Consider the following 26,229-nt stretch of genomic DNA (forward strand, 5'->3'; position numbering starts at 1 on the left):
TGAATACATAATTATAAGCATCACTTTCTGTTAGGCCTAAGCAAGAGTCACTGTTTTTGATGCTTTCCAAAAGTGTAGTGGAAACAGCTTTTTAAAATAAGGAGATTTGTAATAACCCTAGAAAACTCACTTTTTGCAATAGTATTGACATTTTCTGTCGAGCCATGCAAACATGATTTAGGATTTTTGTTTCTGGGAAGTATTCACACTTGAGGGAAGATCTTTTTTTCTCTTCGCTAGCCTCATAATGAATGTCTTAATCGTTTGGAAACCCATTTAAAATCTTTTACTTGCAATTTCCTGAAAATAGCCATGATTCTATAGTGAAAACCTTCTAGGGCAGCCTTCATTTTGTGGCAGGAAAATATAATAAATAATGTGCTCATGCTACTTTGTATAGGGAAGCTGGAGGCTGAGCTAGAATGAAGTCCGAAGGAATTTTTCTGAGACAGGAGTGAGGAGATTAGAGACATTGTTGTCCTTTATGATTTGGAACCCTACCCACGCAATGACTTGAACAACGTCTTAATAAAACCAGCGGTCGTTTAAGTTTCAGTAAAAGTAGACAAAATATAAACTGAAGTTGAAGGTTATTTCTTTTTTATAATGAGAATATTTTTAAGGACATATTTCATTAGCAACAATTGTGTTCCCTCAGGATAAAATGACTTAGAAAAAACAGGAATTTCTGCCCTGTCACAAATCCTAATGGCCTCTCCATCACTGTCCCTTTGTTATGTCACAATTGTCTCTATCTTGGCCCCTTGGGCACAGACTTCCCTAGCAAGGCCACTTCTGTTACCTGCTGCCCTTTACACCTGGAGCTGTTTGCTCATCCTTGGTCCTCCACTCCCAGAGCCACTGTTTGAGAAGCAACTGCTGCTCATTCTTCTGTCACAGCAATAACCATTAATATTGTATGAAAAACATTGTCATTTCTTTCTTCTAAGCATTCTCCATGTCAATGCCCTTTAACTTTCACAAATTATGAAATGTTTCTTTTTATAAGATTTTGGCTAAATTTGTAAAATGGGTTCCTGCTATAAGAGGATTTATTAATCATCTAACGTCAGCTCTTTCTTGAGCTGGATTTCCTTTGACCAGATTGTGGGTCAATGAGAGCCAGGCTTCTTGTACTTTACAAAAGCTCGCCCCTAAACCCACATGGCTAGTCTCGTTGTCTAAATCCTCCGCCAGGATTACTGTGCTAAATTCCACTCTTTCTACAAGGGCCTCAGTGATCTAGATTCTATGGAGATTAGTAACAGCCTAGAGGCAAGCTACTTAAGTTGGTGTCCTAGCTCTGTCACTATTAACTATGTAAACAGTCCATCTTCTCATTAGCAAAATTTGACTACAATAGCTCTCAATCACTAGAGTTGTTTTGAGAATTAGATGAGTTAATACACTTAAAGTAATTAGCACAATGCCAGACATATATTAAATATAAGATATAATGTTAAGAGCAAACACAGATTGCCATGGTAGTTGGAAGGAAATTAATTCCATTCTGGAATGAGGGGCCAAAAACTACAGAAAGGTGGGATAGAAGTCACAGTGCTGACCTTGTAAAAGCGGTAGAGATGTGGTGGAGAGAAGGTCTATGAGCTACGAGCTAGCAACGTAAAAAGATGTTGCTGAGAAAGTTACTGTAAGTGAAAGTACAAGAACACAGTTTATTAAAACCTGTGAGTGTATTGATTAAAATGGAGTTCAGAACTGCAGCAGGTCAGGAATACTTTTAAAAATTCCATTTGAGAGTGGCAAAACTAACTACTTTTGAGAACTAGCCTCTTCAATAAAAGTAGAAAGAGATGAAAATAGGTGGCTCAGAAAGCCAAAGTTTTGTAGTGGATTTTATTTAAAATTTTTAAGTATGTGGAAGAATTCCAGACAGTGAATGAGAGAAGAGCAATTTGCAACAGATATATTGCAATATGCAAGAGTGAAGACGGACAGGAAGTTAATGTCTTTTCTAAATATATTTTGAGGTCGGTGGATGTCCTTAGTGGGCTGGATCATGAAGAATCTAAGTCTGGTTTGATTTATGAGAAAAATATTAAAGGTAAATAGAAATTACATGAAAAACATGACAGCAGAATCTTGTCCAAAACTGAGATGAAGAAAATCCTAATATCTGTTATGTAGGCAGGGAACCATGTTACCGTGTACGATGATGGAGAGCTGAAGGAAATTTCAGGAAGATCTGAGGGAAAAGTTGCCTGGAGAACAGAGGCTGTCTAGGAAAGAGGTAAGCGAAGCACACTCTAGAGAGATGAAAAGCTTTTCAAGGTGTATTGTTCAAAAAAGAAAAAAAAAAAGATTAGGCAAAAGAATTTCTGGGCTAGAAATTTAGAAAGATACCAAGTTCCCACCGGATCTGTTTGCATGGCTGCCCACAGCACAAACCCCGCTGGCATCTGTCACCGCAGGGCAGGCTCCTTGCGGTGGCTCAGCCTCACACCCAGCATACGAATGAGTTGCAGGATAAGTTATGTAAATGACTCAGGCTTGTTCTAACCGATCTCATTGTTTTGATTTTGCAATGGGGTAAACAAGAGGCTGCTATGCGAAAAGGAGTCTTATACTTTAGTCTTTCACAATTAGGGGTGAGCAAGTTTGGTGTAATCATACTCAAAAACTGTTGCACACATGCTAGCAATAAGAGAAGGCTTATTCATACCTTGGAGTGTATATTAAAAACATCTTATGCACCACTTCTGGTCCTTTTAGTCCTGTCTCTCTCGTTGCAGCCACTGCTGGGCCAACCAGCTGTGCGTAGGCTCTGACAGACTTCATGCAGGCACAACCTGATAGTGCCTTGCTTGATGTCCGCACTGCACACTCCGCACCTACAGTCCTGGGACTTGCCTGCTGATGTTGACACATGAGATGCTATAAACACCCACTTGATGCCCACTCATGTGCAAACCAGAAGCTCAATGGGGCTAAGACTTTGTAAGGCAAACTTTGAACCAATAAGATATATGAGCCAGTGAATAGTTTTGTTTTGTTTTTACTGTCCCCTCTTTAGGTATCTGGTCCTCAGAAGCAATCATTTATAATCCGTTTGCACAAGCCATTAGAAGACTGTCCCAAGATTAAGTGGTAAAGGTTCTGGACCCAGTTCTAATGTGGGGGTAGTTGGGAGTTCCCTCACCAACAAGCAGTTCTCAAACACCAGCTGGGTGTCTTACAGTTCAGCTTAATTCTGACGCTCTCTACCTGGAGATAGCTTCATATCCCATGGGCTAAGAAGTCAGCCCTATAAGACTGCACCCTCACCTTCAAAGACAGTCGCAAGCCCAGGTTATCATCTGTGCTTCTGACTGACCGGTTTAGGTTGGAGGTTCTGACAACCCCCTCCCTAGGTTCATTTAATTTGCTAAAATGGCTCACAGAACTCAGAGAAACATTTTTCTTCCTGGATTACTGGTTCATTATAAAAGGATATAACTCAGGAAGAGCTAGATGGAGGAGATGCATAGGGCAAGGTATGGGGAGAGGACACAGAGCTTCCTTGTTCTCTGAGCACCACTCTCCCCACATTTCCAGGTGTTCATCAACCCAGAAGCTCTCTGAACTCTCTCCTTTTACGTTTTCATAGATACTTCATTGCATAGACATGATTGACCAAATTATTGGTCAATAGTGATTGATTCACCACCAGCCCCTTTCCCCTCCCCGGAAATCAGGAGGTGGGCCTGAAAGTTCCCCTGGCAGCCAGCTCCATCCTTAGGTGTTTTCTAAAAGTCACCTCATTAACATAAATCCACTTGTGGTGAAAAAGGGCTTGTTATGAATAACAGGACACCCATTTCACCTTTATGGCTCTGAAGCAATTTCAGGAACTAAGGACAAGAGACCAAATATTATAAGAAAAGATGCTCCCATTGCTCTTATTACTCAAAAAATTTCAAGGGTCTTGGGAGCCGTGAGCCGGGAACCATGGACAAAGACCAAATATGTATGAGAAATATATTTTGATCATCTAAATACCAAATACATTTTTCTTATAAATCACCATATCATAAGTGGCCACATGACACTAGGTGGTAACCAGATCATTAATGCACACATATAATGGTGCTTCTCATTTCCTTACTCATTTGCATTTTCCCTTACTCTTATTTCCTGGGATAATATTCCCAAATAAAGCAGTGACCCTTAAGTCTTCCTCTCAGGTTCTCCACTTTGGGGAATTCTGGTGAGGATGTTTGGTACCAAATTGATCTCAAAAATAGAACTTGAAAAATAAGATTTGGGAGCTGTATCACTCACTTCTCTGATAGTTCAATGGGTTCAACTGCTAGTGTGATAATGATAAACCCTAGTAAGACACATGTCTGACAGAAGATTGGAGACAATCATGTCAGTCATGGTCTTAAGGGCCCAAAAATATGCAGCATGCCACAAAATCCTCTCTACATAAAATTAATGAGGATTATTTTAGGCTGGTTACTTTTAAAAACTGCAGATGGGAAGGAGGCTCTGAGGAGTAGAATTTACTTACCCTTTGTTAAGAGACATTTACATTGTAAAGGAAATCTCCATCTGTAAAGGTGTCTCCCTCTCTGTACCAGGAAGAAGGGGGGATGACCTTATCTCTAGAAACTCTTATCAATGCCAAAGGCAAGGACTTAAATCTGCATCTGGTTTACTGTACTTGTGTGGTAATCTCCCATGATCAACTCCCCCTCCACCCCCAACATCCTCCTTTGTCTTTAGCTAAAAATAATATTTAAGGTGGTGGCTTCAGCCATTTACTTAATCTGGTTTGATTCTTATCTAAAAGTTATAGGACCACCCAATAACCAGACCTCACCTGCAATGATACCATTTTAACAACTTTTTTACATATTCTTTCCTTTGTCTTGTAAAGAGATAACTCACATACATATGCCTAAATTTAGCCCTACCCTCAAGCCATGTTTGCGGCAGCTCTTACTGACCATGGGTCCTGTTCCCATGCTGTTCCACACTATTCTCTGAATAAAAGAGCACTACTTCCAGACCTTGAGAGTCCAAGAAATCTTTCTTTTGACTCCTCGGCTCACCAACCGAGCATCAAAATGGCAGGTAGCTGCATCTCATGCCTCTACCAACAGAAATGATCTGCAGTGCTTGATGAACCTATTTGAATGTGAGAGGCAACATACATGAAAAGATATTCTAACTTATTTATTGATTGACTCAGGAGACTCCCGATTTCAAGTCTGACATAGAACAGGACCAAACTATGCAAGAGGTTTAGGCTACAAAACTAGCTACACTATGCTCATTCAGAATATGTGACCTAACAGACTCAACAATGCTCAAGATATCTGTGGTAGATAACAAACTTGTGGACTATCTCCATCAGTCTCTAATATAAAAGTCACAGTGCAGACTTCTATGGTTCAAAAACAAGGCAATGTTTGTTTCTGAAATAATTGTTCTTTGTTGAAAAAGAGCTCCTACGTGGTTTGGGGCCCCAATACATTTACAAGAAATAGTAGAAATGTAAGGAGTAATGGCTGAAAGTACAGATATACATGCATCCCCGGGCAATGGTAAATGACTTAGTTAAGATTAGAGTCTAGAAAAACCCCGTAATATCAGGAACAAGATAATCTGAAGAAAGGGTATGTGGCAGTGGCCGCTGTTTGCTCTGACCACTCTAGTGTTTGTGCAGTGGGCATATGAATGGAGTGACCATGATGTCAGGAATCGATGTTATGCGTGTATCCAGTAGTGTGAATTCTCTCGCACCAAGGGCAATATAGCTACTTCCACTGAAAAATGCTTAATGTTCCAGGAGCTGAGACTGATGTTGACACTTACAATGCTGTATTCATTAAAGAGTACAGTAGTCCTTGCATTCTAAAATATCTCATTGGGTATATATCCTGGATATCTGATGCCTCCTCTGACTGCAGGGCCTCCAGTTCTGCCCATCTGAAAAGCAGAGAAAACAGTGAGGAAAATAAAATGAACAGTTCCTCAGCGACCTGTGGAACCTAATTAACACCTCTAACATATGTGTAATTCTAGTCCCAGAAAGAGAGAACAGAGACAATGAGACAGGAAAAACATTTAAACAAGGAATGAGGAAAAGATTTCTGATAATTGTTGAAAGATATAAATTTATATTTCAAGAGGTTCAGTGGATCCCATCAGGGTAAATACAAAGAAAATCCCAACTAGGAATATTATCATCAAACTGTTGAAAGCCCAGGAAAAAGAGAAAATCTTGTAACTAGTCCGAGTAAAATCATACATCGTATGCACTAAGGGAAACAACAATTTGAATGTCAGCTCACTTCTCATCAGAAACAATGAAGGCCAGAAGAAAATGGAATGATATTTACAGCGTTGAAAGAGAAAAACATCAAGCCAAAATTCTATAGTACATAGTGAAAATATCCTTCAACAGGAGAGGTGAAACATAGTCAATTTCGGGTAAAAATAAAACCAAGAAAATTCATCATTAGCAGACCTGCACTTCATTTCAGTCTGCTACAGAAAGTTATTCAGACTGAAATGAAAGGAATTTGGAGGGAAACTTAGATCTTCAAGAATTTTATAAACATAAAAGGCTACATTTTTGTTGTTAAATCTTATGAAATACATAGAAGTAAAGCAAAAATTATAATATCTTATTGTGCTGGTGATTGCTGTGAGCTGGGAGGGGGATAGAAATAGCTGAAAGAAAGTAAGAAGTACAAACTTCTAGTTATAAAATAAGTAAGTCACAGAGATGTAACATACAACATGGGGAATATAGTCAATAATAACTTTGTATGATGATAGATGGTAACTAGACTTACCCTGGGGATCATTCCATATGTATATAAATGTCAAAACACTATGAAATTAATATAATATTGTATGTCAATAATACTTTCCAAAAAATTATCATATTGCAAAAAAAAAATGTGGACTTGTAACATATATAGATGTAATACTATAAAAACTATAGCATAAAATATGGAGCTAGATGTGGTAAATGGATCTACATGATTTCAAGACTTCTACATTTTACAAGAAATGGTCCAGTCGAACAATTAAGAATATATAATAGGATCCTTAGAGCAACCTCTAAAAACCAATGTAAAAAGATAAAGTTAAAATGGTAATAAGCATTTAATTTAGGATGTTCACATGATGCCTCTGTCAGTGCTGTCTGGATGATGCTGAAGCAATGGAAAAGAAAAATATCTGTTAATTAATCCACTAATTTAAATTCAAAAGCTACTATACATGAGAACTTTTAAGCATGTAATGTTTCCCAGTGAGGAGAGAATGTGAACAAAACTTAGAATGAGAATCTATCAGCTATTAAATTTTTATGCTGGCTGTCTATTTTGAGTTATTTCTTATTGCCTTAATGCTTGAAAATATGCAATGTCTAGGAAACAATCCAAATTTATTTGGCATACAAAGAAACAGGAAAACATGACTCATTCCCAAGAGAAAAATAAACAATGAAAACTGACCTCAAGACAATGCAATATTGTTCATTTTTACATATTTGCACTTTGTTACATGATTACAAACTTACAAAATGGTTTTGTAAACCATTTTGAAACATATATATAAAACGACTAATAGTCAATAGGAAGTCATACTACAGCAGACATTAAAAAACAGCCATTAAAATCAGACGTATATCGCTAGTCAATTTTTTTTAATGTCTGTCACCAAGAGTAGAGCCATGATTGTCTGGTTGGGGTGGAGGTGGGTTCCAACTCCAGAGTCGTACGGTAGACTTTTGGGGGGTAATCAAAGTGTTTTCTGTCTTGATTGTGGTGGTGGATAGATGAGTATATACATTTGCCAACACTCATTCCTCTGGGCTCTTCCAATGCCTTTTAATGTGTAAATTATACCACAAAATTTTTAATCTATTTAAAAAATGTGGAACAAGTCCATTAACTTACTGTATTCCTAGGAAATCAAATAATCATAGTCAATAATTTGACCAATAGTTATTGGTCAAAATACAATTTGATTTAAATTTTTATTTGAAGAAAAATACAAGGAAAACTGATTATTTCTTCAAATTAGCCATGTAATTTGGAAACACAGGAATTGTTATACAACAACTTTGACCAAAATACATTTTCTTTTTCCTTAAGAGGACAGCTTATCAAGTGACAGTCAGAGAAGAGAGTAAAAGGACAAGGGATAAAATTAAAGTAGTATATTTGCTGCTAATGAACCACCACAAATTGGGTATAAAATGTAGACTTCAGAAAGATAATACAGGTAGTTGAGAAAATGAAACTGAGTAATGATCCAGAAACATCATAAGGAGCTGCTTTGCATCTTTACCATCAGCAAATATAGTTCCAAGTAGAGTGTAATGGTTTCATCATTACTTTTCTGTGTTTTACTCAGGTTTAATGTGATAGCATGCTTTGAAATTTTAAGCTAATTGGATACTCCAATGTATTAACCTTTTCCCTCAGTTTTTTTCCAGTTAATATTTATGTTATTCAATTTCTTTGGGATCTTTACTTTTATAAATAGCTTATTTGGACTTTTAAAATAAATGAGAGGGATTGGTCTGGTGGCGCACTGGTTAAGTTTGCATGCTCCGCTTTGGTGGCCTGGGGTTTGCAGGTTCAGATCCTGGGTGTGGACCCACATACTGCTCATCAAGCCACACTGTGGTGGCATGCCATGTACAACATAGAGGAAGACTGGCACAGATGTTAGCTCAGGGCCACTCTTCTTTAAGCAAAAAAAAAAAAAGAGAGAGGGAAAGATTGTCAACAGATGTCAGTTCAGGGCCAATCTTCCTCACCAAAAACTTAGTTAATTAGTTAACTAAGTAAGTAAAGTTAAATAAATGAGTATCTAATTTGTTTTGGTAGAATCAGCCCTGTGAGCTGATTATATTCATTCATCTATTTATTTGATAAGTACTTATGAACTATACTATGTGTGTGACACTATAGATACTGGTGAGCATGGAAAAGAAATATAGATATCCTGCCCATTTAAGGAATTTGCATATGGAAAAGTAGAGCTGGAAAGAAAGTATAAGTACCAGAGTAAGGCACAGCAGTCAATTACTAAATAAATTATCTAGATGTCTAATCAAGAAAATAATTACTAAAAAGTTCAACAAAATTTAAGAACTTTCTAGTTTAGAGCCACTAAACAAAATGAAGCTTGAGCTTGACCTTGAGAGATAGTATGATGAATGCAAAAAGATGAGAACTATTTTGCAATTTCTGTTTCACTTTCCCAAGGACAAGTAGAAAAACAATGTTTTGTAACATATTTTTGCTATAACTACTAATTAAGGACTTGAACCAAGCTTGCATCTTATAACAATGTTTATTTTTATTTTTAAAATTGAAAAAGGACATTTTCAAAAGAGTATATTGCCCTCACAGGCAAAAAAAATCCCCAAACTATTATATTTCTCTTCTGAAGCTGCTTTCATGAAACATCAGATGCAGTATGCTACTGGGAAAGAAACAGATTTGTATGCATGAGTTCACACTTCATTGGCTCCCTTCCCATGGAAAATACAGCCCAAATGTATTCTAGGGCCATCAACAGCACAAGTCAAATGCAAAATTATTTCTTGGCTATAATTTTAATTACTGTATATGATCTATGTAAAGGGAGAACAAAAATGAATCTAAAGAGAATCCAAATATTGTTAAAATATGATATACTAGGTAATGGAGGGGAATTACGTTTGAATGGACTAATCCACTCGGAATGAAGTAGCGCTATAGGTACATTTAGAACATAGTAGCTTTGTAGGGACTTACAGACCTATATCTAAATTTTTCTTAATATGTTGACAGTCTACCAATAAAATGATTATTCATTGGAATTTTAATAATTATATGTATATTTCCATTCAGAATTATAAGACTTGTGATAATAAACACTAGTCTATGCCATTGTCTTTGGGTAACATTCCAAAAAAATTTCCAAATATAGACATTTCTCCTATAACACCATAAAAAGTATTTCTTTATAAAAAGTATTCCACAAAACTATGCACTAAAAATAATAGGGCTAATGGGTAAACAAGGATTAGAGGTAAATTACTTAATAAAAGACTTAGGAAACTTTGTAATCAAATCATAACTATATATATACACATACATACATAAGCACACATACATAAAAATATACACATACGTGCATTCATATATATAGACACACTCTTATTATTAGGGTATATATCTTAACAAAAAGAGTAACGTAGTTGCGTCTTCACATGTAGTTGCACCCACTAGCATATCTGTCAATCTTTTTCAGTGTTAAATCTTGGGCTTGCGTCTACAATTTTGAGATAGTGTCTCCTGGAACCGTATGCTACTTGGTAGAATTCAATTCTGTCAAAATTAAGAATCTCAGCCAAGGTGTAGATTTCTTCACCATTCTTTTTTACAGAATAAAGTTTGCTAACCCCTGTTCTGAATGATACCTGAGCTTCTTGTTCCTCTCATCTCAAAATATTGTGCCTTAAGCTGCTGAAATAATCAATAAATAGCATTTTGAATATTTAAATCTCTACTTAAAACAGTTCCTTTGGGACAGTAATGTCAAATCTAGTCGTTTTTCCTAGTGCAAAACTTTCCCTATCAACCCCCTCCTCTGGCACCCACCTCAGCTGGGCTATGCAACTAAACACATGAGGCTCTGGATGACTGCAATTCATTACTTTTCTCCACTGAAAAGAAACCACAGAAAAATTGCCTTGAAGTTGAGCGTGTAATTTTTGTTAGCTATTAACTAATAAAAACAAACAAACAAACAAAATTGGTGAATGCCTGCTATATACTTAGATTCTTTTTTTCAGCTCCTGAGAGAAGAAATTATTCTTAGAAATAACGAAGGGGGCCGGCCCAGTGGCACAGCGGTTAAGTGCGCATGTTCTGCTTCAGAAGCCTGGGGTTCGCCAGTTCGGATCCCGGGTACAGACATGGCACCGCTTGGCAAGCCATGCTGTGGTAGGCGTCCCACATATAAAGTAGAGGAAGATGGGCATGGATGTCAGCTCAGGGCCAGTCTTCCTCAGGGAAAAGAGGAGGATTGGCAGCAGATGTTAGCTCAGGGCTAATCTTCCTCAAAAATAAATAAACAAAAATAGTGGCCATGGAGATAAAAGGGCTTCTTTAAAAAAAAAAAAAAAAGGAAAAGAAAGAAAGAATGAAATCCACCTTTATCCTAGACAGAGATTGGAGAGGGAGACACCTTTGCTTACAAAAAATCAAACTCATCTTTACAAATTACAATGACAAAATTTATATCGCTAGGTATATCATCATCTGCAGCTCTCTTGGGGACATGGCCAGAGGTACATTGCTGAGTAATAGAAAATGGTAGGTGTGATGGGTAGTTTTATGTGTCAGCTTGGCTAGATATAGTACCCAGTTATTTAACACTAATCCAAGGGTTACTGTGAAAGTACGTTGTAGATGTGATTAATGTCTGGCATCATTGATCTGTTGACTTCTGATCTGTTCATCTCTCTGTCTCTGTTTCTCTCCACCTCTTCCTGTCTCTCTGTCTCTCTTTATCTCTCTCTCTCTCTATGTGTAATCTCTATATATAGACGTGTAAAGAAGTTAGGTAGATATACACACAGGTAGATGATAGGTAGATAGATAGATAGATATTCTATTGATTCTGTTTCTCTGGAGAACCCTGACTGATACAGCAGGACTTTATTTTTTGTCCTAAAAGGAAAAGAGTACAAAGAGGGAGATATGGGGTAGAGAAGGAACAGGAGAGAGGAAGAAAGAAAGAGGGATGAATAATATCAAGAAGCTGGAGACATTACACAAATAGCCAAAATTTTTAAGAAATATAATATCGAAGATTTTAAGTTATTTATATTTCTACCATGGAAATATCAGCATCTCTAAAGCATTTAATAAAGTGTGCTGTAAACATAATACATTGGGCCATTGAGGATCATGGAATAATAGGCTGGAAAAACAGAATAACCTAAATGGAATTGAGTTTGCAAGAAAATCCTTAAACTGAGTTAGGCTCTGAGCCTAAGTTCACCATGATCATTTGCATTTCTACTTCACATGGATCCCTGTTTCTAATCATTTTAAATTCATTCTTGATGCCCCTACTCCACCAATAATTCTTACAAACTTAGGGAGAGTTTTGAAATTTCTACAACTTGAAAATGAAAGTCAGAGCCAATACTATCTACATTTTAAAAAGCAATATGACCCTGGCTGAAAAATGAGGTTGAAAAGGTGACTGAGACATAGTCTCTACCAACAGCGACTTCTAAGTCTATATATAGACACATACAAAAACTACATTTCAGTATAGTGTGTATAGTTACTGAGGCATATGCCCAGTGGCAAAAGAGCAGAGATGGACTTTGGCACTTGATCTGCTTGAGGGTCCTGGCACAAGCCTCTGATGCTGAAAACTTGCCAAAGTTTTCTGATTTGTTTCATCAACTGCAAGGTTAACGAAATTAACCACTTGACACTCAGGTTCTTGGAGCTGAGTTATACTTATGAGGATTTCGTAGTTAATGCAGGAAGTAATCATACTCCCTTTTCTTTCCCTCATTCTAGATATGGAATATCACACAGGCTTGTAGCATCTCCCCACCCCCAACATACACATACATACACCTTTCCTTGATAAAGAAATGACAGATAAACCAGAAGACAACTCTTCTTGGAACAATTTTGGTGTGCTTTCATAGTTCAAAGAATACTAAAAAATAGAGTCAGGTTTTGGTGGAAATCACAATAATCCTGTTCCCCGATCCTGGACTCAATAGGCATTTTAGTTTTTTTTGTCAGAGATAGGAGAGTCTCTGATTGCCCAAGACACAAATCCAATGCCATCTACATCTGGAATTGTATTGTTCTTCTCACTTTGTAATACCATTTTTTTTACAAACTCTTATACTACACATTAACCCCACATGAGACACCTTGACTACCCAACATAGGACCTTGGAAATGCATTTTTTTTTTCCTGAGTAAGATTCACTGTGAGCTAACATCTGTGCCAATCGTCGTCTATTTTGCATGTGGGTTGCCACCACAGCATGGCCTCTGACAAGTGGTGTAGATCCACGCCTGGGAACCAAACCCGGGCTGCCAAAGTAAAGCACAGTGAACTTAACCACTAGGCCAGCCACAGAAATACATTTTTTTGATAGGAAATTTTTAAATGTGATTTTAAAATGACAGGTTTATACTTTACTATATTCCCCAGTTCATCCTTATAACTACAACACCATTTCATTTTCATTATTTAAAAACCCAATAGAATTCTCAAATATATGAAAGATGATCTATTCTAGAAGGTAAAAATTTTTATCCCATGAGAGCATCAAAGAGGAGGTGGCATTAAAGCTGGATTTTAAGCCCCATAAGCTGAGAATGTCACATACAAATATGGAAGAAGTGGTCTAGATGCAACAAGGAGTGTTCTAAGAAAAAAGGCTAATCCTCTGTGGTAGAGATAAAAATTACAGGATATAAAGAAGAAAACATGGGAATATACCTGTAAGTAAAATATTTGTCAGAGTTATAGTGAAAAGTTATGGAACTGCCTTTCCCAGAAAACTTAATTTCTTTCTAAAAGTGCAAATCAAGTTTTTATGCCCATAAACTCAATGCCAGCATAAAAAAAAATTATACCCAGGTTGCAACATGGAAAGGTGAGCCGGAGGGGTGTTGGGGAGAGGAAGCTGGTAGATCTGCTTTATCGAAAGTTCTTGTTTCTTTTTTTTTTTTTTATTTTTTTTAAAGATTTTATTTTTTCCTTTTTCTCCCCAAAGCCCCCTGGTACATAGTTGTGTATTCTTCGTCGTGGGTTCTTCTAGTTGTGGCATGTGGGATGCTGCCTCAGCGTGGTCTGATGAGCAGTGCCATGTCCGCGCCCAGGATTCGAACTAACGAAACACTGGGCCGCCTGCAGCGGAGCGCGAGAACTTAACCACTCGGCCACGGGGCCAGCCCCAAGTTCTTGTTTCTTATTTTAACAAATTCTGCAATTTTGAAATACAGTAACTTAAATTAAGCTAATTACATGTTGCCTTTTAGGAGCCCTGACTACTTGAGCCTCAGTCATGCATTGCTTACATAGCAATATTAGCTATTTATTTTCAAATGGCAGCTTCTGATAAACTTCAGAAGAATTTAAAATAATTTTATTCCATCTCTTTTAAAGATTCCCCTGAATGCATTTTTCCTAAAATTAATTTCTACGGTCCATTAACAAAAGTTTCCTAAAACAAAGGTAAACGCCAAAGGATTTAATGCAGGCTAAATTAATACAGTTCAAAACCATATTCAGTTTTCATATATTCGCGTCTTTTCTGTTCCAATCATGCACATTGACTTCTTCTCGGTTATGATATACAGTGTAGTGATAGTTCATAGATTTATTTGATTAGACCTTTTCTTTTTCCAGAGAATAGTTAAAGTGACTGTATGACTGCCTATAGTACAATGTGTTAAATAAAATTTACACAAGATAAGTGAAGTGGATTAAAAGAAAAATGAAAAGAGGCAGAATACGGTAAAGTCAAAAGTGAAATTAGTATAAAATCTAGTCAATAACCTTGTCAAATGTGGAAGAAAGGTGCACTTCTTTGCAATCCAGTAGCTGAACAAAGAAGATGAGAAGGTGGAATTACGAATCACATCACCCATAATAAAAAATAAACCAGGTGCATGGAAATAGCCTAACTATTCCACGTGCTGAAGCTAGTGAAAATATCCTATGAGTTTTCAAAAAGAGAACAGCACTCTATGGTACTATAAACAAGTACCTCAACACCATCCTTAAAGTAAACAGGGCAATGAGGTTTTTAAAGGCACTTTTGACTAACACCCTTCCAGGTGGGCTGAAAGCATAAGAGCAATCCTTTTGGCAATCACAATGATGTAGCCCAACTTCAGGATCAGGTTAAGATGAAGAAAGTATACTCTCTCTCCCATGAATTAAAACTAAAAACCCTGAACAGGAATGTTCAGTGGATACAAACAGATAAATCTCCAAGAGAAACACTCTGTTCTGGGTCAGAGAACATGGACAGGCCACCTCTGTATGTAAATGGAAGGAAATCTCTTTGTTTTCTTCCTCTTTTTTTTCCTCTTCCAGCACCACTTCAAAGCAAGTGCCGCTTGGGAAGCTGCACTCCTGGAGTGGTAGGACAATAGTAATGATGACGACAATGGCAGTAGAAATAGCAGTCACTGGGGCACCTAAAATATTGATGAAAAATATCCTCCTTTTTGACTAGAGAAACTGAGGAAAGAGGCCCTGGTGGTCAGAGCAGATGAGAGGAATCTCTATTGTTTGTGCTTTCCTTTTTCTCTCATCACTTTTCCTCAAAACAGACCTAATTGCAGAAAGCTTGCAACAGCACGAGAGGCAAAAACAACTTTCTAGCGAGAGCACCGAAATTAGTCCCCTAGGGACTAAAGTATATGGGAGAATTATAGAGAACAGAGAGCTGGATAAAGAGATCCTTTAAAACCCTATACGAAGTCCTGGACTCATTCCTGGTCTGTATAGGTGAGAAAATAATCTGAAACATCAGAGCAAAGGCTATGAGAATGGAAACGCAGCATAGATGGCCACCCAGATGCCATGTTGACTCCTGGGAATTGGATTCGTGGAATGGACCAGAATAGAGCTGCAAGACTTTGAAATCAAAACTGAGATTGGAAGCATAGGCCACAGAAGGTGAATCTGGACTTGTGGCCTGTAGCCAACTGCTAAAGACAGAAAGTACACATTCTCCAGAGGATTTTAACAATACGAAGAGTCACAACACAATATTCAAAATTTCCAGGATATAATACAAAAGTATTCAACATAAAAAAAGAACAGGAAGATATCAAAAATTCGATATAATTCAATATTCAAAAAATTCAATAAAAATGTTAATAGACAATGGCAACAAATAATCCAGATGTTGAACTTATTAGACAAATACTTTAAAGTAGCTATTTTATCCATGCTTGATGAAAGAAGGGTGAAAGCTCTTGAGATAAATGGGAAAATAAAATTTATCAGCAAAGAAATAGAAGCTATAAAAGTGCAACAATGGACATTTTAAAAATAGAAATAAATCAAAAGAAAAAAAACATCAACAGAGGGGTTTAATAGGTGAAAGAGCATTGAACGTGCAAAAGGATCAATAGAAATTATCTAATGTACATAACAGAAGAATAGCTGTTAAAAAATGAAGAGTCTAGGAGACTTGAATGACAAGATCGAAAGTTCTAGAATTCAGGGACTGGCCCAGTGGCATAGTGATTAAGTTTGTGGGCTCCACTTTAGCAGCCTAGGGTTCACAGGTTCAGATCCTGGGTGCAGACTTACACCACTCATCAAGCCATGCTGTGGAGGTGACCACATGCAAAATAGAGGAAGACTGGCACAGATGTTAGCTCACGGACAAATTTCTTCAAGCAAAAAGAGGAAGATTGGCAACAGATGTTAGCTAAGGGCCAATCTTCCTCACCAAAAAAAAAAAAAAAGTTGGAGCAGCTATATTATTGTCATAAAAGTAAACAGAAGAGGAACAAAAGTCAGAGATAAAAAGGGTCGTTAAATAATGATAAAAGGGTCAATTCAGTAAGAAGCCATAGCCATTTTAAATATGTATGCATGAAACTCAGAGCTGCAAAGTACGTGAGGCAAAACTGGTAGAACTAAAAGGCGACAAAGAAAAATCCATTATCATGTTGCTAGTAAATACAGCAACATGAATGTATCTCAAAAGCGTTAAGTGAAAGAAGCCAGACTTGAAAAGGTACATGCTACGTGACTCCATTTATATGGCATTCTGGAAAAAAACAAAACTGTCAGGTAAGTGGTTACCAGGGTATAGAGGCGAGGCAATTTGTGGGAATATTTGGGGTAACAATTACACTTGTTCTTCATCCTGATTGTGGCAAAGGTCACATGACTATGCATTTGTCAAAACCCACAAAACTCTGCACCAAAATAAAAGAGTGTATTTTACCCCTACTAAATTATAAATAGATAAATAAATTGGTGATGCAATTCAGGAATACACCCCTCTGTTGCTCTGGATTAATTTAGGAAGAACATAATGAATTTTTATATTTTTTTAATTAAGAGAAATACTTTGTGGGATAGACTGGATTTTCTTTTCCTGATTCTTCATTCCTCTGTATTCACATTTTCTATGTGACCCGATAGCTTCTTGTGCTAAATCAATACTCTATTTCTCCACACAATTGATAATGTGCTTGGCCATGTAGCCTTCTTTGGCCAATGAAGTACAAGCACAAGTAAGGTTGTGCCAGGTGTGAGCCGAATCCTTAAGAGACACCAACAGTTTGCTTTCATATGTATTGTTTTTCTGCCATTGCTGATAGAATAATATGCCCAATTAGTTCATTGGCCCAAGGAGGATGAGAGACATGTGGAGCAGACCTGACCTAACCTATAGTTTGAGGTCAAGCCCAGACAAACCTAGAGTCTGTCAATCAACTAGTAGATGATTTGCTGACATATGAGTGCACATAAACTATTATGGTTTAAGCTATTCAGTCATGGAGTGGTTTATTAAGCTGTAATAATGCCCACAGCTGATGAAATATGCTTTATGATACTAAAAATGTTCTATATCCTTACGTCATAGTAATTTTGCTTTTATTATCTATCGATACAGAAAAAGCATTATGGTGAAAACTATAAATCCAATGATAATTTTTTTTTAAAGATTTTATCTTTTTCCTTTTTCTCCCCAAAGCCCCCCAGTACATAGTTGTATATTCTTCGTTGTGGGTGCTTCTAGTTGCGGCATGTGGGACACTGCCTCAGCGTGGTTTGATGAGCAGTGCCATGTCCGCGCCCAGGATTCGAACCAATGAAACACTGGGCCGCCTGCAGCAGACCGCACGAACTTAACCACTCAGCCACAGGGCCAGCCCCCCAATGATCATTTTTAAAGTCATATTTTTTATACTATATTTATATATTTAAAAATTTAGTACATATACATAAAGTTATTTTCACTCTAATCAGTATTCTTGATATGATTTTAGAAAATTAGAAAATCCTTTGCAATAACTCCATATTCTCTCCCTCCCTCTATCCATGTCACTCCTATTCACCAATGCACCCATGAAAAGACACAGAAACCATTTGTTGGGGATCTTGGGTCTAGAAAATTGCTGAAATACTTAGTCTTAAGGCAAATCTCTATAGATACAATTTCTCTCAGCTGAAGCTGTGAAAATAGTAGTTCTGAATTCAACATGATGTTTTCATTAAAAAAGTTGTAAAATATACCAATTTTGTGTTGTAAAATAGGTGTGGTGCCAATATTTTTAAACTAGAAGCCAACCTAGGAATAAGATTAATATCAACCTTAAAAAACAGAGGAGCTTGACAAAGATGTAGTGACCACTCCTCATTCATATATTCATTGATTCATCCATTTTAAAAAATTTATTCAACAAATATTTATTAAGTACCTGGTGGTGCTTAGCAATGAGAATACGTTCCTGAGAAAAAGAGATGGTTCTTGTTCTCGGGATGCTTACAGTCCAGTGTAAGATACTGTCATAAGTTAAATAGTCACCTAAATATAGAAGTCCAAGCTCTGGCAAATACTCTAACGATAAAAATGATTTCAGAGAGCGTAATAGGGGCACATATCTAGACCGGAGGACCAGAGAAGACTTTCCTGAGGAAGTAACATTTGAATTTACTTCTACATATCAACAGTAAATAGTGAAAAACAGTGCGGAGAAAAGAGATGCAAGCAAAAGGATTGACACATGTGCAAGACCACACAAACAAAGCAAACATGGTGTGTCTGAGGGCCAGAAACAAAGCTGGAGTTGCTGAAGCCTAGAGAGAAAAGTGCAGAGCGGCGGTAAATGAGTGTACAGAGGGAAGAATGGCCTGGACAACACTAGTCCTGCAGGCCACGGAAAAGGGATTGACGTGAAACCAACGGAGAGCAATTTAAGGCTTGTAATCAATTAGTGATATGGTCAAATTTTTATTTTTGAAACAAGTGGATTCAAATGGGAGAAAAATGAGTAAGAAAAAGCAGTTAGGAGACAAAGCAAGAGATAAACTTATCTTAGCATCGAAATGGAGCATTTGATATGAAGAAACTATGACAAATTTGAGACACGTTTAAGAGATAAAATCGATGGGGCTTAATGATGGATGAGATGTAGGGTAGAGGAGAAGGAGGTGTGAAGAATGGCTCTTAGGATTCTAGTTGAATCGCGTGGTGGATGGGATTCCTTCACTCTCTTTACTCATATAAGAAGACAACCAGATTTGATGGGTTAGATCATGTTTTCAGTTTTGAACATAAAGTGTTCAGAGTACCTAGGAAACGCCAAATTTTGTAAGTCATGCATTTCTTGGTCAGAAGCTTAGAGTTTAAAAAAAAACTTTGGGAAGTATTGAATATGCAGAATTTTTTAAAAAGAGAGTATGCTAATTTCTTCAATAATTCAAGTAGGAAAAGATAAAAATATCAAGGTTTTAGTAATAGGTGGTCATTGATGACGTTTGTGATAGATACAAGCAGAGTGTGTTTATTTCCCATTAAGTAGGAGGTGAGACTGAGTAGGAAGGAGATTCAAAGTTGTAAAGAGCATAGAAATGTGTCCAGATAGCATAGAGGGGCCAGTATATTGATGATTTTAATTAATTCATATTGTTACCAGTCTACTCCATTGTTAATTTTTTCAATAGTGATTAACTTCTTGAAGATTGTTGGGTTCATATGCTTTTTCAAAGAAGAAATTTGAGGGAGGAACAAAATATGTTTTGATCTATTCCCATGCACTGAGAAAAGAATCCGGTATCTTCTTCCAAAGAACAGAGGTTAGAAGAAGTCATCTCATTGGAAGGACCCAGGAACCAGATGGGCTTTATTTGTCAGGAGAGTGCTCTTCTTTTTAAAATCACTTTTAACTCCTGGGGGAGGGGAAATGCATTGACAGTTCACACATGGCCATGATTACCTGGCTTGATTCACAATTTTATCTTATCTACCTCCTCCCTGTAGACATATGAGTGTACAGTTCATTCCATGCAATATGATTATCATAATATTGTCTTGTGTAAACCATTAAATAAGGTATAATCCATAAAAAAGGAAATGTCATTAAATAGATTAACTTTGAACTTTCCATGATAAATTACTGTACTTAAGTAAATGGATGAAATTATTCATCACAAGCCAGTTAAATATTAGATATGACAGTAAAAAATAATAACTATGATTTTAGAATAAAATATAGGTCCTCCCCATGAATCTACCTAGACTCTTGAATAATCAATCCTCTTCCCTTGAGTGTGAGTAGAACCTACGAATATGATGGGATCTGTCACCATGACTACAACTACATTACATAATGTGGCAAAGAGGATTATAAAGATGTAATTTTGGTCCCTGATAAATTGACTTTTAGTTAATCAAAAAAGAGATAATCCTAGGGGCCAGCCCAGTGGCACAGCAGTTAAGTTCACACATTCCGCTTTGGTGGCGTGGGGTTTGCTGGTTTGGATACCAGGTACAGACCTTAAGCACTGCTTGGCAAGCCATGCTGTGGCCGGTGTTCCACATATAAATAGAGGAAGATGGGCACGAATGTTAGCTCAGGGCCAGTCTTCCTCAGCAAAAAGAGGAGAATTGGTGGCAGATGTTACCTCGGGGCTAATCTTCCTAAAAAAAAAAAAAGGAAATGATCTTTGGTGGGCCTGATCTAATCAGGTGACCCTTTAGAAGAGACTCAAAGTGAGAGAGATTCTCCTCCTGGCTTTAAAGTAGGAAGCTACCATGTCGTGAGAGGGCTACACGGCTAGGACTTAAAGGCAGCCTCTAGGGGCTGAGAGTAAACCTCAGTCAACAGCCAGGAGGAAAATGGAACCTCAGTCATGCAACTGCAAAGAATTAATTCTACCAACAACCAGAATGAACTTGGAAGAGGAACTCAAGCTTCAGATGAAAATGTGGTTCAGCTGACACTTTATTCCAGCCTACGAGACTCTGAGCAAAGATTGGTTACACTGTGCCTGGAATTCTGACCTACAGAAACTATCTTACAATAAATGGATGTCTTTTTAGGATACTAAGTTTGTAATAATATTTTATGTTGCAATGGAAAAGTAATACATGTATTAAGGCCACATCTATTTTGCAATAATTAATTCACAGTATTCTTCTACACTAGAATTCTCTTTCTGTTTTCCGCTTAGAAACAACTAAAAGATATCTGTCAATGTTAGGAACTTATTTTAGAACTCAAGAAAATTCAAGAACAATAAAAAATATTTACAGGCCACATATTTTTTTCTGAGGAAGCAAATCATTATTGTGTCCATGTATGGGAGTGGGGCCCTGGAATGTGTAACATTACAGCATAAGATTAGCTATTTCATCACGTAAAAGAATGACGATGATAAAGTTGGCAATGATTTTAGCACTAAAATGGTAACATCTGGGCATATATGAGAAGTAGCAACATGAAGGCAGCATTCAAATCTTTACATCCTGAAATTAGATGTCAGGCTGTACTGAAGCCAGGCATGGCCAGGGTTTTTTACTGCCAATATGGAATATCAAGAAGCAATAGTTTTAAAGTACCCATTTGGGCTTTTCAATCGCCACTTTCCTATGCATCATAGGACTTTACAGTTTCTAAATGAAACTCAGAAAACCACTTTCAATTTCTCAGCATAGAAAGGTGGCAGAAATTCTGCATAAATATCATGCACCGTGGTAAGATAAATATTAATATCGCTTTGTTTAGACTTCTTATATTGCTTTCAATAGGTTGTAAACTATTATTAGGTATTCCTGAACTTGTTTGATTTTGAAACAATGTGTTCTGTTTTTTAAAGAATCTTTGGCTTATATAATCTTTTAAGATTGTATAATAGTCTTATTTTTTTGGTTATCACCCCAAACTTTATTGCTTACAAAACAATATTGCATAATGAAAGAATATGTTTTGGTTACACCTCTTATTATACTCCTTGCAACTGGAAATAGTTTTGAGTTGCTAACTCGTTAATTAAAAGATAAATTATGTATTTGTGTTATACTGTACTTCAGTGAGATGTGCGGGAAAGAGAGTGGGGTGGTTTAGAGCAAATTTCATGAGCAAACTTTTATCTCTTTACAATGAATAGTTACTTGCAACAATTAGTTTGGAAGTAAGCACCTGATTTTCTTTCTCGAAATTTGTATTGGCATTACTCAGCTTTAGCGTGTTACAATCCCCTCTTCTCCTACTCGGTGGCTTAGAACATCCAGCCTGAAGGAGCAGTCCCTTTGTGGGACGGGTATTTTCACAGTAAAGAAGAACAAGGGTGGAGCCAAACTATGCTCAGATATGCATATGTCATCCTGGTTCACTTCCCATTGGCCAAAGTAAGTCCCACAGTCAGGTCAGAGTGTAATAAGGCAGGGATGGGTATTCACATGGCAACGGGCAGGGATGTAGAATCTTCTTACCAAGAAGGGGGAGTGAACAGTTGTAGACAATAATACAGTCAAGCTCAGAATAGATATTAAATGTCTCAGTATATTCTACCTTTAGTTATATGACCTCATCCAATGAAATTACGTTCAAATGAAATATTATTCATTTAATTAGTTCACTGTGGTATTGAGAGATTTGTACATTTACAGATAGAAGTCAACATTTTAGAACTTTGGATCAGAAATATCAAGGAGAATTCTGGCTTGAACAATTGTTAAATAATTTCCACTCAAGCACAATAGACGGAAATAGAGAGAAATAAATAGACTCAGAAAATGAAAACATATTTTCAGGAAAAATTAATGAACAAGTAACTTTCAAAGGCAGAATATGACTATTCACCAAGTTTAAATTAACTTAAATCTGCAATCAAATCTCACTCAAATCATACTATAATATGATGTAATTTACCAACAATTCATTTGTTTGGCCATTTTACTCAGAAAAAGCAAATAAAAGGAAATGCTAATGGCTATTTCATGACCGTTTAAATTTCAGACTGACTAACCATGTGAAGAATGCCATCTTCAGAAGTATGCAGGGAAATTCTCTAGGTATGCTATGCCTTTAAGAAATATGCTGCCAAATGTTCGATTCTGTTGTGAATTTTCAACATCTGATGATTTTGTGTTTAGCAAATAAATAAGGGTCTGTTCTATTATCTATCAAGTATTTCCAAAGAAAAGCCTGGTTAATTAGCATATTCAATAGCACTGTATAAAAACTAGATTTCACCTGTAAATCCACATTGAATTTGTTTTCATTTAAAATAAATGTCTCTTTGGCCTAACAAAAAATTTGCTAAATTCACTCCCTTTAAAATATTTTCATCTTGTAATCTGATAGCTATTTCTAAAACACTTTCAGAATAATAAGCTTTAATACTATATTTATAAAATAACATGTAAATGTATGTCTGTGTGAGTGCATTTGTGCTTGTAATAATGTATACCAAACTGTTTATTTTGTTTATTCTAAAGTAGAATGGGTGGGAAGTAGGATCAAGCATTTTAAAAATATGTTTCTGTATTGAATGTATCCATTTCATAATAAATATGTCAAATTAAACGTGTCATCCAGGAAGAGAATTCTGCACACACTTCTTTAGTGTCCCTCATACTTTTATTCTGAATTTTAGGTCAGCATAGATCCTTGTGAAAGTATTATAAGTTCTAAACTATAAGCTAGCTGGCTATTGTTCAGTGATAATCCTAGATTCAGATTTCAAGGATGTTAAAAGATAAATGTAGATACATTTTTATTTTATTGAAAAGTTTAACCTCAAAGGGTCTTACTTGGTCTCAGCATTGTGAAGTTAACGTTATTTCAAGGATAGCATGCAAGTTTCTGAATATGAAATACTGGAGAAGAAAAAGGGTTCTCTACCCAGCTTTCTGACTATGAAACATACATGTATTTCTCAAAAAGTTTTTTTCGGACTTATCTGGGTATTACCTAAATCATTTGGGATGTTAAAATTATTCTATTCGTTTAAAATGTGCTTTAGTATTTTGCCTAAAACTGTATTATTTGTGGAATATAATTGGAGTTTTATTTTTTGGCGAAGAAAAATTATTCTATTATCTTTATGTATTTTTTCTGTTTTTTTGTGGAGGATATTTTCAATTTTGTATAAGGAACTAGGGACCTCCTGGGAAGAAAAGGAGCTTAGATTGATACCCTCTTTCCCATAAATTCAAGGCTGCTAAACTCTGTCCTGTGGGTAAAGTTGCTATCTCTCAAAGCCCGGGCCTAGCAAAACTAGTGGGTCTCAGGGTGGGAAAAAATGCTCAAACCACAAAGTGGATGAGTCACAGCCTGAAGTTTCTCAGACAGACACCAAATCTTTCCCAAATGCATTGTCCCGAAAGAAGGCAGTTGTTTAAGAGGAGAGGTTGAAGAAAAGTGAGTGACTTTTTAAAGAGCTACAGTTTGGGAAACTCAGTTCAATTGTGCCTTTGCCTTAACTTTGGCAGAGTATAACCCTGGCAGAAGGATCGTCCCACCTTGTACCTTGCAGGACCAAAGCAGACCACAATCAGCTCTATTAGTTACCGAGGCAGTAAACTGACTGTAAGGCTCACATCTAACCTCCCTTCTTTGGATAGAACAAGGAATGGCACAGATGCTACCCCAGCAGGTGCAGCAGCACCTCTGAACAGGGGCCTCATCTGACTGTGTTATGGGGGCTACGCCAGGCTCCTGATGTGACAGTAGAGCAGCACTGAGCCAGATCATTCTGGAGCACCCGGCTTGGGGTATGAGTGGGAAATTCCCTAGGTCAGGGGGTGCGTGAAATCGAGGTCAAGCATTAAGTTCATAGAAGATACAAAAAGACAAAGGACAATAAGAACCTGGAGGTTCTAGGACATCGACCTCAGGAGAGCGAGTTAAGAGGACACAAGGACGGGAGACTAGACTTCCTGCCAAATTGCTCAATATTGCCTGTGCTCCAGTTTGGGGCCTTTGTTATGCATAACCTGGGGAGCCTGCGGTTTATATCTCAAGATTTTAAGAGGAACTCTTCAATTATAGGACCATTTTTTCATTTAATTTTCAAAACAACCTCATTATGTGGAAACAATTATCTCTATTCTATACTATGAAGAAACAAAATTTTGTGAGGTTGTCTTGCCTGAGGCCACATTGGCAGCAAAAAGCACACAGCTAGGATTTAAAACTAGGTTTATCTGACTCAAAGGCCCTTTCTTTTCAGAACCTCAGGATAAAGAGACTAAATTTTATTATAACCATATTTCAAATATTGAAATGTAAACTTTAATAAGTGGAGTGTCTTGCTTCCGAGGCCAGACTTTCATAAGCAGCAAAAGCAAAACAAGAACGTTGGTTTTTCTGTAGCTGACATTATATCTCATTGGCTCCTGAAGTCATTTCTTAAGTTATTTCCCCATTTATTTAGTGACAAAGTACCTCAGGGATATGCCACACACTTCATTTAAGATCATTTCCCTCATAATCTTAGATGTTTGAAATTCAAAAGTTTCCTAGGAGTGAACACTGAGACCTTGTTTGCTGTCAGAGATTTATCACCAAGTGTATTTTTTAGTCTAAAGGAAAAAATCTTTTGGCCAACAATAGACCTCAGGTTTGCACTGACATTCAGTCCTACAGGATGCTGAAAATCCAACTTTATCACATACTCCTCGGTGCTTTCTTACATTCTCCAGGCATAGAAAGAGAATCGTTAAACTGGGGCTTGTGACAATTTATCTTCAAAGACTTCAAGTGGTGTAGAGTTTATCAAAAGATTAACAAACCTTGAGTGCAATTTTGGTTGAATTAGCAAAGTGTCCAAAATAATTAATTTGGCTTAATACTAATCTTTATTTATTACAATATACATTTAACCAGCAAATCAGGAACCTGGCAAAATGTTTTAAACTTTGAAATGTTTACAGGCTTTTTGAGAATTTAGAATTAATTCCTATGTTTAAAATACTTTTAGTCCTGATAGCTTGAAGGAGTTTTTGGAAAAGAATGCTAATTAGTTTCAAGCTATGAGCTATATTTATAGTTAATATGGTATTAGTACATATATTTTCTTTGTTTACTTTTCTTAAATGACTAGCGTTCCCAACTAATAAGTCTTTTTACTCAATTTTTATAAGATGAAAGAAATCAAGTATGAAGGAATTTGTTAGGACATTTTTTGTGTTGTCAATGTATGGGTCCCAATTAGAAATTG

Source organism: Equus przewalskii, chromosome 9 (genome assembly GCF_037783145.1).
Source record: "Equus przewalskii isolate Varuska chromosome 9, EquPr2, whole genome shotgun sequence".
Classification (NCBI taxonomy): domain Eukaryota; kingdom Metazoa; phylum Chordata; class Mammalia; order Perissodactyla; family Equidae; genus Equus; species Equus przewalskii.